Here is a 17494-nt window from a genome sequence, read left to right as displayed (position 1 = left end):
CTTAAGTTTCCTTTATCATTCAATTAGGACCCTAGAAGTTTCTACTGATTTGCAGATTAGGGTAAATACAAATGGGCAGGCCAGTGTAAATCAGACAACAAAACTTGATCATGTATGAAAAATATAAACCTAAACCCAGAGGTGAGCCTAGTTCATGATGAACTCTACGAGGCTCTTCAAATTAACAGGTTTGAATTACTAACCTAGGCAAATGAGTTAAACAAACAACACAAAACAAATTGAATAAAACTGAACCTAAGTTAATTATGCATTAATTAAAAATAACTATTTAAAAGTTTAGGCCAATCATGCAATTTAAGTATCCTAACAGATGGTTCAGAATTAGCAAAATGGAACCAATAACTGTGACAGTAAATGAAGCTATTTCAAGAGTTAAACTAAATGAATCATGAATTGAAACTAAGTTAATGAACCCCCTAAAACTGATTTTAAACACGACCAAAGATTGGAACAGGGATGACTCTTAAAAAATGAAGAACAAACACATTCATAAACTGAAAAATAACCTAAGAACACTGACTCAAAATTGAAGAAAAGGAAAATGGAGAGGTAAATGGTGAGACCTTACTATAGAAGGCAACCAAGATAGCCTTTGATGTCCGTCTCCGCCTTGATTGACCAACAGAGGTCTCTCCCTCAAGGGATCTAGTCTTGCATGGCTTTGACCAGATCTCATTGAAAGAGAAGACTCCTGAAAGCCTAATCAGCGAAGAAAAACACTGAAAAACAAGCCTGGGGACTCGAACACTAATGAAACAACAACCTCTAAACTTTTCTTCGAACCAAACAGAACTCCTTCTTAGATTTGGAATTGCAGAGTTTTGTAGGGTTGCTTGGGAAAATCAGTAAGGGATTTGAGTTAAAGGGGGTGTGGAGGTCATGGGGTGTGAGTTTTGGGTAGTTTTGGAGACTTAGGGTTTTTTAGGTTTTGAACTCAGATCCGAAATTGGTGGATTTAAGTGGTGTTTTTGGGGAAACTGATGGTTGAATGGTGTTGGGAAAGGGCTCGGGGTTGTGGAGTGTGAATTTGGGAGGTTTTGGAATATTGAAGCCGCTGTGACGCGATTTTCGGTGGGTGGTCAATGGGGAGACTGCGAGGGAATAAGGAGGCGGCTAGGGTTTGATTTGTTTAGAGATGGAGATGGGAACTGAAGGGGTTAGATAGGGGGGTCTATGTTAGGACAGTATTATAGGGATGTGATAATCAGTTCCCAACCGTTTGATCAAAGGAGATCAACGGTGGGATTTAACTAAGGGAAAACCAGGTCGTTTCAGGTAAGGCTGGACTAGACCGGGTTTGGGGTTGGACCTGGAGGGAACTGAGCGAGGGTTTTGGGCCAATTTCAAACGTTGGCCCAATTTTAAAACCAAGTTAAACCCTTTTCAAATTCTTTTCTCTTTGTTTTCTTTTTTCTTCTTTTTTTCCTTTTTCTTTAATTAACTAAAATCCAAAATTGCATCTCAAATTAATATAATTAGTAAAATTAAGCTAATTATCTAATTATAGTATTTACAAAATTAGTTGATCCTAAATTATAATATAATTTGTGATTTTCATTTTAATAATACAATTAATTAACTAATTAATCCTAAAATATAAACACAAAATCTAAATGCAATGCATGATATTTTTTGACATTTTTTCATGATTTTGACAAAATTAGACATGCACAAAAATGCAAACAATTAACAAAATTCTACAAAAATCCTATAAAATTGCAAACAATTTGGAAAAAATCTATTTCTTTAATTTGTAGGAGTATTTCACATAGGTCAAAAATCACGTGCTCACAACTATTTATGAGTTGTCACACCTCCTTTTTCTACCCGAAAGGGGTATAGGGGAGTTTTTTCAATTAAAGTGACATAATCGAAAAGGGATTATTTATTTTATTCAGAGTCGCCACTTGGAATATTTATGATGTCCCAAGTCACTGGGTTATTTTAAATCCCAAGTCGAGGAAAGTTTGACTCTATTTATGATATGCGAACACAAAAGACCGGGTAAGAAATTTTGTTAACCCGGGAGAAGGTGTTAGGCATTCCTGGATTCCGTGATTTTAGTACGGTCGCTTTAATCATACATGGCTTAAATAAATTGTTTAGTTATGTACTTTAGAACCTATGTGAATTTTACCCTTACCGCTCTAAATTTAGAAATTAACCTGAAACGAGTCACGCGTACATGTACTCATTTCGTTTGGCGCATTAAGAATCATATCACGCGTACGTGTCCAGAATTAATCACGCTTTATTATTATTATTAAGAAAGTTTGGCCGAAGTTGAGCGAACGCATACCTCGATTTATTTTTAGAATCATAATTATGTCACGCGGACGTGTACACAATCACGATGATAGATTAAGTCGCGCCTAAAGCAAGCTACGAATATTCATTTTAGAAACTGTAATCATGTTACGCGGACATGTATATAATCACGATATTAAATTAAAAGCGCGCCTAAAGGTTTGCCTATCGGGTGTTGACGGCCTAGCATGCTCCTAGCGGACAATGTAATAAAAGTAAAATAAATAAAACTAAAAGAAACAAAAATTGATTTCACTCTCATTTCCTTTTAACTTCTTATTTCATGCATTCGACCAAGCCCGATCCTAAAACATGAGAACAAATTAATCACTAATGGGCTTTGGTCATCCCCATTACTCCCACGACCCAATTCAGCCAAAGAAGCACGCAAACAGTTGCGATCCAATTTTAATCTTTAAGAGTTCTGTCCTAAGAGGGGTTGCTCTGATGGTAAGCAACTCCCACTTCCAACCGAGAGGTTGTGAGTTCGAATCTCCCCAAGAGCAAGGTGGGATGTTCTTGGAGGGAAGGATGTCGGGGGTCTATTTGGAAACAGTCTCTCTACCCTAGGGTAGGGGTAAGGTCTGCGTACACACTACCCTCCCCAGACCCCACTAAATGGGATTATACTGGGTGGTTGTTGTTGTTGTTGAAGAGTTCTGTCCTAACTCTCATTAAACCAACTCAATATAGTTCTAATGGAACAAAATATAGTTTATTTTTAGCAGAATAAGCCATTCGTTGTCATCCAAATAAACCAAAGACACGAAGGTGCTAGTTAAATTAAGAATTGCGAATGTAACGAAGTGAAAATCACATAAACTGTTTACTCAAGAAAAATTATAAGAATATGTATTTAATCATAGGCAGACAGAAATGCAGAAGCTGATTTTGAAGTAAATACATACCTTTTAGCTTATTGAAAATCCATTTTTTTGCCTCTTCTTCAATAGTGTTCGACAAATTCTCAATAGAGCTGAAAATTGATTGTTTCACCAAAAAATATGATGGACCGCGGACGGACCAGCGACAGGAACTCGAACCGGAATCAACCTCAGCTCAAACGAAACTCCATCTCGCCACTAGTGAACGCACAAGTTAATCCCACAGCAAAGGCTAAAGCAACCTAAACAACCCAAAAAGCAAGAAGTTGACTAGATGATTCTGGTACTAGTAATACAACGGACACAATGTAATGAAGGGAGTAATTATAAGAACATTGTACAGTGCTTATCCTGCCCCTGTTTCTGTCCGTCCGTTTCCTCTCTTTTTTTCCAGTGTTTGGGCGTTTTCTAGTTGAGAAATGGAGATGAAGGCCTGGTCTTGTGGGAAATAATGTTCAAAACAAGCTATCTAGTAGCTATCTCAAATGTCACTACCCAGTTTAAATTTGTTAAGCCCTTCAAGTATATTAGACAAACATAACACTCTGGAGATATAAGTTTAATTCAGAAAACCTATCCGTTGGTCATTAATCAAAACATAGAAGCAGCTAATGGCAGTGATGATATTAAACCGGACGGATTCAGGAGAGGAAGGCATCCTGCACTCACTGCTAGCATTTTAAGCATTTTTGCACCTTATTTCCAGTCAGAAAACATGCAATGTTGACAACAAAATAATAAGGCCTATTTCTGCGACTGTGCATGTGATCGCAAATGTGTTTCATAACAGGGAGATCGATAGGGAATTAGTTGAGTTGGCTATATGAGGGTGGTGAACAGTGGCGTATCTAGGATTTTAAGGTTATGGGTGCTCACTTCCTTTAATAGAAAGGTGCTATCAATCGCATAGTATAAGTGCACAATTATTCGAATGCAAGAGTAAAAGACTTAATATGAAAACTACTAATAATATTTTCATTACCAACAAATACTTTTAGTCACAAGTCATAATGAACTACTAATAGTATTATCATTACCAAAAGGACTTCTAGTCACAATTCACAACTGTGATCGACGACTTTTCATATGTTGAAAACGATGAATAATGGCATCGTTGCTCACAGTTGAGAATATCTTACGCTCTACATAGCAAACTAAACAACTGTTTAAAAATTCATCACCTATGCTATTACGAAGCTCATTTTTTATGTAGTTCATGGATGAGAAAGCGCGTTCCACAGAAGCGGTAGCAACAGGAAGAATGAGAGTCAACTTGATAAGTAAATACACCAGTGGCCAAGTTTGATGCAGGTCTGACTTAACCAATACTTTAGAAAGGTCACTAATTCCCTTCATGTTGAAGAACCTCTTGTCATGACCACGAGCATAAACTACAAAACTATCAAGCTGGAAACTAAGATCCCGAAGCTTGTTGCTATCAAACTCATTGGGATAATATTCAGCCAACTTCATTATCCTGTTCTTATCAAAATTACCAAATGAATTAAGTGGATTTAAACTAGCCATACCGAGAAGTAAGTCAGTACTCATGGCATCAAAACGACTTCTAAGCTCTTGAAGATGCAAATCGATAACACCATTAAATATCTCAACATGCAAGTGATGAGAGTATGTAACATCAAGAGCTCTACGCTTTGACTTCCCAGGAAAATAGAGAGCATCCATCTTCGGGATCATTATCTCATGTTTATCACAGAATGAAGAGACATCATCCATTAATGATTGAAATTCACTATTCCTCATCCTTTGTAATCTTTGCTTTGTATGAGTGAGGAGTCTCATAGCATTGACAATATCTTGATCCATCCTTTGTAATGAGGAGCTCAAATCATTTGTCATCATTAGAACTTTCCACATCAAGTGCAACATAAAAACAAATTCAAATTCCTTAATCTTAGTCATAAAGCTTTCAGCAACAAGTCTATCGGCATAATTTGGACCCTCACGAGCAACAAATTCAAGAACATGAATAATTGATGAAAATAGGACAATGAGGTTATTTAACGTTCTATAATGAGAACCCCAACGAGTATCACCTGGTTGTTGAAGCCCACGTTCTTGATTTAGTCCTCGTCCAGTATGCACCTCACCTGATATGAGCAACTCCTCTAATTTTTCAGCTTGATGTTGTCGAAGCAAATCCTTGCGCTTAAAAGATGATCCAACAATATTTAACACATTAGTAACTATACAAAAAAAGTCATCTACATCTGAATGCTTCTTTGCAAGAGCCACAAGTGTTAACTGCAATTGGTGGGGAAAATAATGAATGCAATACGCCGATGGAGTTTCATTCAGAATCAAAGTCTTAAGACCACGTAGCTCTCCCTGCATGTTACTAGCTCCATCATAACCTTGCCCACGTATTTGAGATGGACTTAATGAGTGATATGAAAGAAAAGAGTCGATTTCCTTCTTCAATGATTGAGCAGATGTATCATTGACATGAACAATACCAACAAATCTCTCAATTACTTCGCCTTCTTTGTTAACATATCTCAAAACAAGTGTCATTTGCTCCTTGTGTGATATATCCTTTTATTCATCAACTAGTATCCCGAAAAAATCCCCATCCAAGTCTTCAATGATAGCTTTGATTGCTTCTTTGGCACAAGCATCAACAATATCTTTCTGAATCATTGGGGAACACATCATTTCATTTTTTGGAGCATTTTCTAATATAATACTTCCAATATCCGGATCAATATCTCCATACCATTGCAAGAGTTCAAGAAAGATACCTCTATTTGTAGAAGATTGACTCTCATCGTGCCCACGAAATGGCAATCCTAGTCTCAAAAGAAACCTAGCCACATCGATTGAAGCACTCAAGCGACGTCGAGACTCACTTTTTTCTTTCTCGGATTGCTTTTCAAAAGAAGTGCGAATTGATTGTGATTGATTCATTAAATCAATCATCCTATTGAAACACTTGTTGTGGATGCTATTTACCTCTCCAACATGAGCTCAAAATCTTTCTATAGCCTTGTTCCAACCTTTAAAGCCATTTTTTGTAAAAGCATCCCCCATATTTCCATGAATTACATGTTCATTTTTGAATAAATAACAACACAAACAATATGCAGCATCTTTTGATATATTGTACTCCAACCACTTTGAATGTTGACCCTTAAACCAACCAGGATAAAACTGACGCATTATCTTCCCAAACTTAGTTTTAGGAAAATCATGACTCGTAGGCTGGCAATGTCCCATTTGAATATAATGTTTTCTAATTTCATCTCGTATATTAGGGCTATATTCTGCAATGGACTTCCTATCCCCCGGGTCAGTATTGGGAGATCCTAAATTATGATCTGAAAGAGATATATCCCTTTGAATTTCCGGGGCTACGGATGACGCAACAGATGAATGAGTAGAACTAGAACTTGGTTGCCCAACTTTTGATCTTGTGACAAACTTATCCATCTCGACACAAAAAATTGATGAAGAATTCCTACAAACAAGATTTAGTTCAATTTAATTTCATCCGAAATTTACTACACATAATTTAATTAATTTTTATCGGGAAAACCATGCCCCTCAATCAACAACACAAACAACACGGCAATAACAATATAACTATTTAATTTTTCGAAAGAAAAGATAAAAACTTACAAATTTCTGAAGCAATGAGTTGATGAGCACAATTTCATCAATCGCACAACCCACCAATATTACTAACCTGCATATATTCTCAAAATTAAGTTTTGGAATCAAGCAAGTTGGTAACAAAGATAATATTTTTCATTGAATCTGCTTTCAAAGAATAAGCTATAAGCATGATAAAATTCAAAATACTTCTAAGAATATTTTTAATTTCTTACTTTAATAAAAACACCAAATCTTATTACCTTGTGCTATGTTCTGATAATCTGATTTTGAGATTGTTGTGAATGACCGGAGAGTTTGCTGATTGTTTCGTCTACTTTGTTCTTCGTTTTTCCCTTCTCTACGTTCCTAATGAGCAAAAATTCAAGAAGGGTTTAGTTTTAAACTTTTCTGTAAGACTGTAAAGATGGCCTTTCTTATACTTAAATCTAATTAATTATTAATATAATAAAGCCTAAAGGTGAAAGGAAGTAGGAAAAGGAAAAACTAAAAACTAAAAAAGGAAAATTTAGTTCAAAAGCAGAGAAAGGTTAAAAACTAAAAAGATAGGAAAACGTAAAGGGAATACAAAAAGTTAAACTAAAACGTAATCTGACAATCTAAACTAAAACCTAAAGGGAATAGGAAAAGTTAAAAACTTTTCCATAAAAGACAAAAAGCTGACATTCAAAAATATAAAGGCAGTGCTGTGACAGGAATCGAACCTGGGTCTTTGCTTTCAGAAAAGGTTTTAACTCCCACTTCAGAACCACAACACCCATCAGTCATTTTGTTTATTGGGTGCTCACTAAAATGTTATATCCTATTTCTTATATTTTTATTATAGCTATACCTAGTTTACGTCAAGGTTAATGGGTGCTTGAGCACCTAAAACTAGTATGTAAATCCGCCCCTGGTGGTGAGAGACAGCGGACGGCGAAAGATGTGGCTTTGAGAGGAGTAACGGCTGGAGGTGATCTCTCTAGGTTTTGGTTCTGAAGAAGATGGGTGGGGAGCTGGTTGTTTTGGGAGTTGCGGCTAGTTTTGGTGTTGGAAGTTGGAGAAGAGATCAGGGGTCGTTTAGTGTGAGGTCGTTCGTGGAGGATGGCGACTGTGGTGATATTTGCTTAGGAGTTCAGGGGGTTGTGGGCGGTTTGAATTTTGGTGCGAAGAAGAAGACGTTCAGGGGGGTCTCCTATGATGAAAAACGACTGATCCAAACTTAGACTCCGGGGTTCTTTTAATGTCTAGGTCTAGGGTTTCAGGGGTATTGGGCTTGGGTTGCTATGGGTTAGATCCAAATTGGGCTAAATACGGGCCAAATTTACCTTTAAAAATGGCCATTTAACTCTACTAGACTAAAAAATATTAATTCCTAAAATAATAACTATAAAATTATGAAATCAATCCTAATTAAAATAAATTACTAGAACAAAACTAAATACTAAAAGTGAAATTATTTTTGTATATTTTTTAATTTTATGAAAGATAGATAAACTAAAAGTAATAAAATATCAATTAGCTAAATAAGAGAAAATATTTTTTGTAGTTTTCATTCTTGTGATAAAATAAAATAAAAGAGTCAAAACTAATTGAAATAGCGATATTAAGCCTAAACTAAATATTTATATGCTAAAATATGTAAAATCTTGGGGAGGGTCAAAAATCACATATCTACAATAACAACTCCCACTAAAAGTTGTAGTATGCATGAGTCCACATAAACCAGCATGTATGAATTCAAGACACTTTGAAGCCCTCCAAACCTTTCCAACAGGAAAAGACTTTCTAGTTCGTTTCCCATAAATGCATCCTTCACACAATTCAATAGAGCCAATTTTAGGTAGTCCAAGAACTATACTTTTATCACTTAGTAATTTCAGGCCTTTTATGTTGAGATGCCCGTATCTCAAATGCCACAACTTTGAGTTATCCATTGTACTTGCAGCGAGAGAAAAATTCTCCAAATTAAAAACATCCAACGGAAACATCTTGTTTGGAGTCATGCTAATATGAACCTTTTTTCCTGACTTTCTATTTGTAATGACACAAGCATCGTCTTCAAAGAAAAGAGAATATCCGCCATCCATTAGTTGTCCAACGCTTAATAAATTGTATCGTAAATCAGGCACGAATTGAACGTTATCCAGCATTTTTACTTTTCCATGGCTAGTGTCGACACTCATTGTGCCTTTTTCCTTCAACCTACATCTCCTCTGTGTTGCCAAGCTACACTTTTATTTTTTTGCATCTCATCAAGCTCTTTGAACAAAGATTTGGCGCCCGTCATATGATTTGAACAACCACTGTCCACAAACCATAAATCACTTGGCCTATGGTCGTTGTGAATATGAGCCATAAAAAGCTTGTTCTCTTCTTCCTCATTCCCTGTTGCTCCTGCTGCAAAGTTCATCTTCTGATCTTTGAACCAACAAATTGCTTTAATATGCCCATATCTATGATAGTGGTTACATTGAATACCACTCTTATTGCTATTTTGTTCATTGGACTGTCGTTGCCCGTCAAAACAACCTCTGCCTCTTCCATTGCCTCTACCATTGCCTCGACCGCGACCATGAAATCCTCCTCTTCCAGGGCCTTTACCTGCTGAATATTCACCATCTGCATTTTTCGTGGCTGCCTCTTTCACTTGAAACGATTTTTCTTTATTCTTTTTAAGTGATCGATTAATTCTTGCCTCATGTGCTTGCAAAGAACCCATTAGTTCATCAAAAGAAAAAGTTGACAAATCCTTAGACTCTTCTACGGCGGCAACTACATGATCAAATTTTATATTTAAGCTTCGCAATTCCTTTCCAACAATGGTCTGATCTGTAACATTCTAGTCGTAGGATCGTATTTGACTGATAATTGCCATTGCTCTTGACAAAAAATCAGCAGCGGATTCTCCACGTTTCATCATCAATGTTTCAAAGCCACGCCGAAGTGACTGTAGTCTCACCACAATGACCTTTGAATCACCTTGAAACTCTTTCTGCAGAATAGACTAATCTTGCTTTGATGTGGTCGTTGTTGCGATCTGTGATAAGACGCTATCATGAACAGCCTACTGAATCATCACCAATGCCTTAGCGTCTTTCTTCTTGTTGTCTCATAGTTTATTTTCTTCGTCTCATCTCGATTTGTGTGTGTTGTCCGGGCGTATAGGCGGAAAGCTAATATGTGAAAATCCGTGAAAATGGTAAATTTTGATTATAAAATGAATTAAGTTGACTTCGGTCAATATTTTGGGTAAACGGACCCGGACCCATGATTTGACGGTCCCGGAGGGTCCGTAGGAAAATGTGGGACTTGGACGTATGCCCAGAATCGAATTCCAAGGTCCCAAACCCGAGAAATGAATTTTTAAATAAAATTATTTTCTGAAAATATTTATGAGATTTGGAAATGAATTATGATTAGAACTCGATGGTATCGGGCCTGTATTTTGGTTCCGGTGCCTGGTACAGGTCTTATATGTGATTTAAGATAAGTCTGTGAAATTTGGTAAGAAGCGGACTTGAAACTACGTGAATCGGATTGTTTTTGAGAAAATTGAAAATTTGAAGTTCTTAAGAAAATTTCATGATTTTGATGTTAAATTCCTAGTTGTTCATGTTATTTTAGCGATTTGAATGCACGAACGAGTCTGTATGATGTTTTTAGGTTGGTATGCATGTTTGGTTTGGAGCCCCGAGGGCTCGGGTGAGTTTTGGGTAGGCCACAGGGTGAATTTTTGGACTTGAGGATTGCAGACTTTCAGTTGTGCATTGCACGCCTGCAGGCTTCGCATGCGAAGACCTCATCGCAAATGCAATCAAAGGCCCAGGCTAGCTACCTCGCAATTGCGAGGAAATCTATCGCAAATGTGATGCCTCCCCTCCTAGCCAGTAGTCGCAAATGCGATCCCTTGTTCGCATTTCCCAACTCACAAATGCGAGAACCCCCTTCGCAAATGCGAACCTAGCAGAGATCGGGGTTCGTAATTGCGAACCCTGTTCGCAATTCCCATACCTGCAACTTGTAATTTTTATACTTAACCAAAAATCAACCATTTTTCACATCCTTTCAATACACAAACTCCCTAGGGCGATTTTTCAAGAATAACTCTTCTTCCAAATCAATTGTAAGTCATTTTTAACTCGTTTCATTCAATCATTAACATCTTTTAACATGATTTCAACTCAAAATCAATGACTTTCATGGGGAAATTGGGTGTTTTGGGTAGAACCTAGGTTTTTCAAAAATTGGGGATTTGGACCTCGATTGAGGTCCGATTTCAAAACAAATTGTATATTTGGGTTCGTGGGGAATGGGTAATCGGGTTTTGGTTCGAACTTCGGGTTTTGACCATGTGGGCCCGGGGGCAATTTTTGACTTTTTGGGTAAAATTTTGGAAAATTATTTTCATGCATTGGGGTTGATTCATTTAGCATTTATTGATGTAATTAAGTAACTTGTGGCTAGATACGAGCGAATTGGTGGTGAAATCAAGGAGTAAAGCGATAATTAAGACGTGAATTGTGTTCGTGACATCGAGGTAAGTGTTTGGTCTAACCTTAGCTTGAGGGATTAGGAGTTGTGTCCTATTTGCTACTTGTTTCTTGTTGAGTACGACGTATAGGTATGGTGACGAGTATCTATACGTTGGTGTCGAGCATGACCGTGAGTCTTAAATTGTGATTTATTGTGTTCTTGAATAATACTACGGATGCTTAAGTTGATGATTCTTTGTATTGAGCAAGGATTATGGTTATTCTCGTGGAAATTACTTATGACGGAGTATTGGTGTTAGCTGAGGTAGTTAGATTTTGGAACAAGTTTGGTTATAGCTGTTTCTCCCTTGCCGGGACGTAGTTACTTATACTGTCGATTCCCTTGCCGGGATAGCGTAGTTATTTATTGATCTATTGTTGGGACTCTTGTTATGATTGTTGTTTATTGTATATGTGGATTAGGTTGCACGCCGCAACAATGTTATATGTGGATCGGGTTGCGCGCTGCAAAAATATTATATATGGATTGGGTTGCACGCCGCAATAATATTATATGTGGATCGGGTTGCACGCTGCAACAATGATATATGTGGATCGGGTTGCACGCCGCAACAATTGTTGACACAAAGTGTTTATAGATTGGATAGAAGTTACTTATTGTTTTGCCGTGAATTCTAAGTTGTCCTTATGCTGTTACTCTTGATTTACTGTTGATATTGATGCACCCCCACAGCATGTACCCCCTCCCATCTTTACTTGTCTATTCCTATTTTATTATCTGCTATATATTACTCCCTCTGTTTCAATTTATGTGAACTCATTTAACTGGGCACGGAGTTTAAGAAAAGAGAGAAGACTTTTGATCTTGTGGTATAAAATGAGACACATATATTTTGTATGGCTACAAATCATTGTGTAAAGGTAAATTGTTTCCAAATAAGGAAAGAGGTCATTCTTTTTGGCACGGACTAAAAAGGAAATAGGTTCACATAAATTGAAACGGAGGGAGTATATAACTGCACAGGTTCATTTAGTAGTCTGGTCCTAGCCTCGTCACTACTTCGTCGAGGTAGGCTAGGTACTTACCAGTACATGGGGTCGGTTGTGCTGATACTACACTCTACACTATGTGCGAATCTCGGAGTAGTTCTTGGACCATAGCATTTGGGTGGCTACCTTCAATCCACGCAGAGATCCAAGGTAGATCTGCAGACGTCCGCAGGCCCTGGCGTCTCCTCTATCCTTTATTTCCTGTTTCATTTCTTTGATTCGAAAATAATGTATCTGTATTTTCAGACTTTATATTTAGCACTCTTAGATCGTCTGTGGTACTGTGACACCAATTCTAGGTGATTAAGGCTTAAACAGTTGTATTAGATTCATATTTCAGATATTTTACTACATTTCCTCCGCTTAATGAAATTTCCGTTGTTTTTCACATTATTGCATTATAAATGCTAAAAAGGTATAAAAATGGATAAATGTACTCTATTCAACAACTGGCTTGCCTAGCTCAAATTAGTAGGCGCCATCACGACTCCCAAGGATGGAAAATCCGGATCGTGCCAAGTTGGTATCAGAGCTCTAGGTTACATGGGTCTCACAGTTCACAGACAAGCTTAGTAGAGTCAGAGGGATCGGTACGGAGACATCTGTATTTATCCCCTAGAGGCTACAGAGTTAGGAAAAACTTCACATTTATTCCTTCCTATCATGCGGTTTGGTTTCTCAATGCTAATTGAATTTCTACTATGTTCTTTCGCAGATGGTGAGAACACGCGCTTCCTCATCCACTGACCAACAACACGAGCCGCCAGCAGCAGCTCCTACGAGAGGCAGAGGGCGAGGTCGAGGCCGTGCTAGAGGCTGAGGTAGGGGAAGAGCTCAGTCCAGAGCAGCAGCACCAGCGGCGGAGCCTCAGGTTGACTTTGATGATGAGGTTCCGGCCCCAGCAGTTCTGATGGGCCCAACTTAGGTCCTAGAGGGGTTGATTGCTACCCCAGTACTCCAGGATGCTCTGGTCCATCTAGTGGGCCTTATGGAGAGTGTCACCCGGGCAGGCTTGATTCCTGTAGAACCAGCCGTCTCTCAGGCTGGAGGAGGAGCCCAGGCTCCTACTACTCGCACTCCGGAGCAGGTAGCTCCCTAGTTTCAGACTCCAGCAGTTCAGCCAGCTGGAGCAGTTCAGCCTGGTGCGGTAGCTCAGACCGGTGATGGAGCAGCTATGTCTGCTGATGCTTTGTGGAGATTGGACAGGTTCACCAAGCTCTTCACTACTACCTTCTGCGGTGCATCTTCTGAAGATCCCCAGGATTATTTAGACAGCTATCATGAGGTTCTCAGGAACATGGGGATAGTTGAGACCAATGGGGTCGATTTTGCTACTTTTCTCTTGTCTGGATCCGCCAAGATTTGGTGGAGAGATTATGTTTGGCTAGACCAGCCGGATCACCAGCCTTGACTTAGGAGTAGTTTACTCAGCTATTTCTGGAGAAGTTTCTCCCTATCACCCAGAGAGAGGCCTATCAGAGGCAGTTTGAGTGTCTACAGTAGGGTTCTATGACTGTTACCCAGTATGAGACCAAATTCATCGACTTGGCTCATCATGCTCTTATCATACTTCCCACCGAGAGAGAGGGGGTGAAGAGGTTCATTAATGGACTTATTCAGCCGATTCGTCTTCAAATGGCTAGGGAGCCTGGGAGTGAGATTTCTTTCCAGGATGCGGCCAATGTGGCCAGGAGAGTGGAGATGGTTCTATCGCAGGGAGGTGGTCAGGGGTCTGACAAGAGGCCTCGTTATTCAGGCCGATTCAGTGGTACCTCATCTGGAGGCAGAGATTCGTATGGTAGAGGCCATCCTCTGAGGCCCTTTCAGTCAGCACTTCAGGTTTCTCACGGTACTTTAGGTGGTCGTGGTCCCCATATGCAGTATTTTGATCAGCAGCCCTACAGTGCACCACCAGCTCCTATCAGTGCACCGCTGCTTCAGAGTTTTCTGGGTGGTCATTCAGGTCATCAGGGTCAGCAGTCTCAGCAGCCGAGGGCTTGCTACGCTTGTGGTGATATGGGTCACATTGCTAGGTTTTGCCCTCGAGCACCGAGTAGCTCCCAGCATCAGGGTTCCCATGCCATGGTTCAGGCACTGAGTGTTCCACAGCCCGCTCAGCTAGGTAGAGGTAGGGGTAGAGGTGCTAGAGGTGGAGGTAGAGGTATTAGAGGTGGAGCCCAGGCCGCTAGAGGTGGAGACTAGCTAGCAGCAGGCCGTCCTAGAGATGTAGTTCAGGGTGGTGGGGCCCAGCCCCGATGTTATGCTCTTCCATCTAGGCCCGAGGCTGAGGTTTCCGATGCGGTTATCACAGGTACTATTCTGGTTTGCAGCAGAGAAGCTTCAGTTTTATTTGATCCAGGGTCTACGTACTCCTATGTGTCATCTTATTTTGCACCGTATTTGGTCATGCCTAGTGATTCCTTGAGTGCTCTTATTTATGTGTCTACACCGGTGGGTGATTCTATTGTGGTATATCGAGTCCATCGTTCTTGTATAGTTGTGATTGGGGGTCTTGAGACTCGTGTAGATTTGCTTCTTCTGGACATGGTTGATTTTGATGTCATATTCGGGATGGACTAGTTATCACCTTATCACGCTATCTTGGACTGCCATGCCAAGATTGTGACCTTAGCCTTACCGGGTTTACCTCGTTTAGAGTAGAGAGGGACTCCAGGTCATTCTACCCGCAGTGTTATCTCTTATATGTGAAGGCTCGGTGTATGGTCGAGAAGGGGTGTTGGGCCTATTTGGCATATGTTCGTGATTCTAGTGCCGAGGTTCCTCCTATTGATTTTGTGTCAGTTGTTCGTGAGTTCCCTGAGGTATTTCCTTGAGACCTGTCGGGTATGCCACCTAATAGGGATATTGACTTCTACATTGATTTGGCTCCGGACACCCAGCCTATTTCTATTCCATCGTATCGTATGGCCCCACCTGAGTTGAAAGATTTGAAGGGGAAGTTGCAAGACTTGCTTGAAAGGGGTTTTATTAGACCTAGTGTTTCGCCTTGGGGTGCGTCAGTGTTGTTTGTTAAGAAGAAGGACGGATCGATGAAAATGTGTATTGATTACCGGCAGTTGAACAAGGTTACAATCAAGAATAAGTATCCATTGCCGAGGATTGATGATTTGTTTGATCAGCTTTAGGGTGCCAAGGTATTTTCGAAGATTGACTTGAGATCTAGCTACCATCAGTTGAGGATTAGGACATCCGATGTTCCTAAGACAGCTTTCCGCACTCGGTACGGGCATTATGAGTTCTTGGTGATGTTATTCGGGTTGAAAATGCCCCAGCATCTTTTATGGAATTGATGAACCGAGTGTTTAGGCCTTACTTGGATTCGTTCGTGATAGTCTTCATTGATGATATTTTGATATATTCCTGTAGCCGGGAGGATCACGACAGCATCTTAGAGTGGTTCTTCAGACTTTGAGGGATAGTCAGTTGTATGCCAAGTTTGCAAAATGTGAGTTCTGGTTGAGTTCAGTTGCATTCCTGGGTCATGTTGTATCCGTAGAGGGTATTTAGGTTGATTCAAAGAAGATTGAGGCAGTCAAAAACTGGCCTGGACCAGCATCAGCTATAGAGATTCGGAGTTTCTGGGGATTGGCAGGCTACTATCGTCAGTTTGTGGAGGCGTTTTCATCTATCGCAGCCCCGATGACCAGGTTGACCCAGAAAGATGCCCAGTTCAGATAGTCGGACGAGTGTGAGGCGAGTTTTCAGAAGCTCAAGACAGCTCTGACTATGGCACCGGTGTTGGCTTTGCCCATGGGTTCAAGGCCTTATACAGTTTATTGTGATGCATCCCATATTGGGCTTGGTGCGGTGTTGATGCAGGATGGCAAGGTCATAGCCTATGCTTCGCGGTAGTTGAAGATTCATGAGACGAACTATCCGGTTCATAATTTGGAGTTGGCAGCCATTGTTCACGCGTTGAAGATTTGGAGGCATTATCTGTAGGCATGTGAGGTGTTCACGGATCACAAGAGTCTGCAGTATTTGTTCAAGCAAAAGGAGTTGAATTTGAGACAGAGAAGGTGGTTGGAGTTGCTAAAGGACTATGATATCACCATCTTATATCATCCGGGAAAGGCCAACGTGGTGGTCGATGCTTTGAGTAGGAAGTTAGCCAGTATGGGCAGTCTCGCCTATATTCCAGTTGGTGAGAGGCTGCTTGCTTTGGATGTTCAGGCCTTGGCCAATCAGTTTGTGAGGTTGGATGTTTCTGAGCCCAGCCATGTGTTAGCTTGCACCGTCGCTTGTTCTTAATCATTGGAGCATATCCGAGATCGGCATTATGATGATCCTCATTTGTGTGTCCTCAGAGACACGGTGCAGCACGGAGGTGACAAGCATGTTACCTTAGGTGATAATGGAGTTTTGAGATTGCAGGGTCGAGTTTGTGTGCCTAATGTGGATGGACTCCGAGAGTTGATTTTAGAGGAGGCCCATAGCTCTGGGTACTTTATTCATCCGGGCGCCGCAAAGATGTATCAGGATTTGCGATAGCATTATTGGTGGAGGAGGATGAAGAAGGATATCGTTGCATATGTGGCTCGGTGTTTGAATTGTCAGCAGGTTAAGTATGAGCATCAGAGGCCTGGTGGTTTGTTCCGGAAGAATGAGATTCCTGAGTGGAAGTGAGAGCGGATCACTATGGACGTCGTTGTTGGACTCCTACGGACATAGAGGAAGTTCGATAGAGTATGGGTTATTGTTAATAGGCTGACCAAGTCAGCGCATTTCATTCCTGTGGCGGTCTCCTATTCTTTCGAGAGTTTAGTTGAGATCTATATCCGGGAGATTGTTCGTCTTCATGGTGGGCCCGTGTCTATCATTTCGGACCGAGGTACGTAGTTTACCTCGCATTTCTGGAGAGCAGTTCAGCGAGAGTTGGGCACACGGGTTGAGTTGAGCACAGTGTTTCATCCTCACACGAACCGGCAGTCCAAGCGGACTATTCAGATTTTGGAGGATATGCTCTGAGCTTGTGTCATTGACTTTTGAGGCTTGTGGGATCAATTTTTGCCTTTAGCAGAGTTTGCCTACAACAATAGCTACCAGTCAAGTATTTAGATGGCTCCTTATGAGGCTTTATATAGTAGGCGGTGTCGATCTCCA

At 40.2% G+C, this 17494-nt stretch overlaps 1 long non-coding RNA gene across 1 annotated transcript; it reads right to left on the bottom strand.

Moving 5' to 3' along the window:
- Positions 1-3096: 3096 nt before the first annotated feature.
- Positions 3097-8021, bottom strand: LOC107793945 (uncharacterized). Its single transcript, XR_012696919.1, has 4 exons — positions 7550-8021; positions 7088-7193; positions 6852-6918; positions 3097-3454 (listed from the first exon to the last, which is right to left on the bottom strand). It is a non-coding gene; the product is annotated as an uncharacterized LOC107793945 (long non-coding RNA).
- Between the last annotated feature and the right edge of the window lie 9473 nt (positions 8022-17494).

Source organism: Nicotiana tabacum, chromosome 11 (assembly GCF_000715075.1).
Source record: "Nicotiana tabacum cultivar K326 chromosome 11, ASM71507v2, whole genome shotgun sequence".
NCBI lineage: Eukaryota > Viridiplantae > Streptophyta > Magnoliopsida > Solanales > Solanaceae > Nicotiana > Nicotiana tabacum.
Note: the sequence above shows the minus strand (reverse complement) of the source record. Positions and strands in the feature narration are given on the sequence as shown.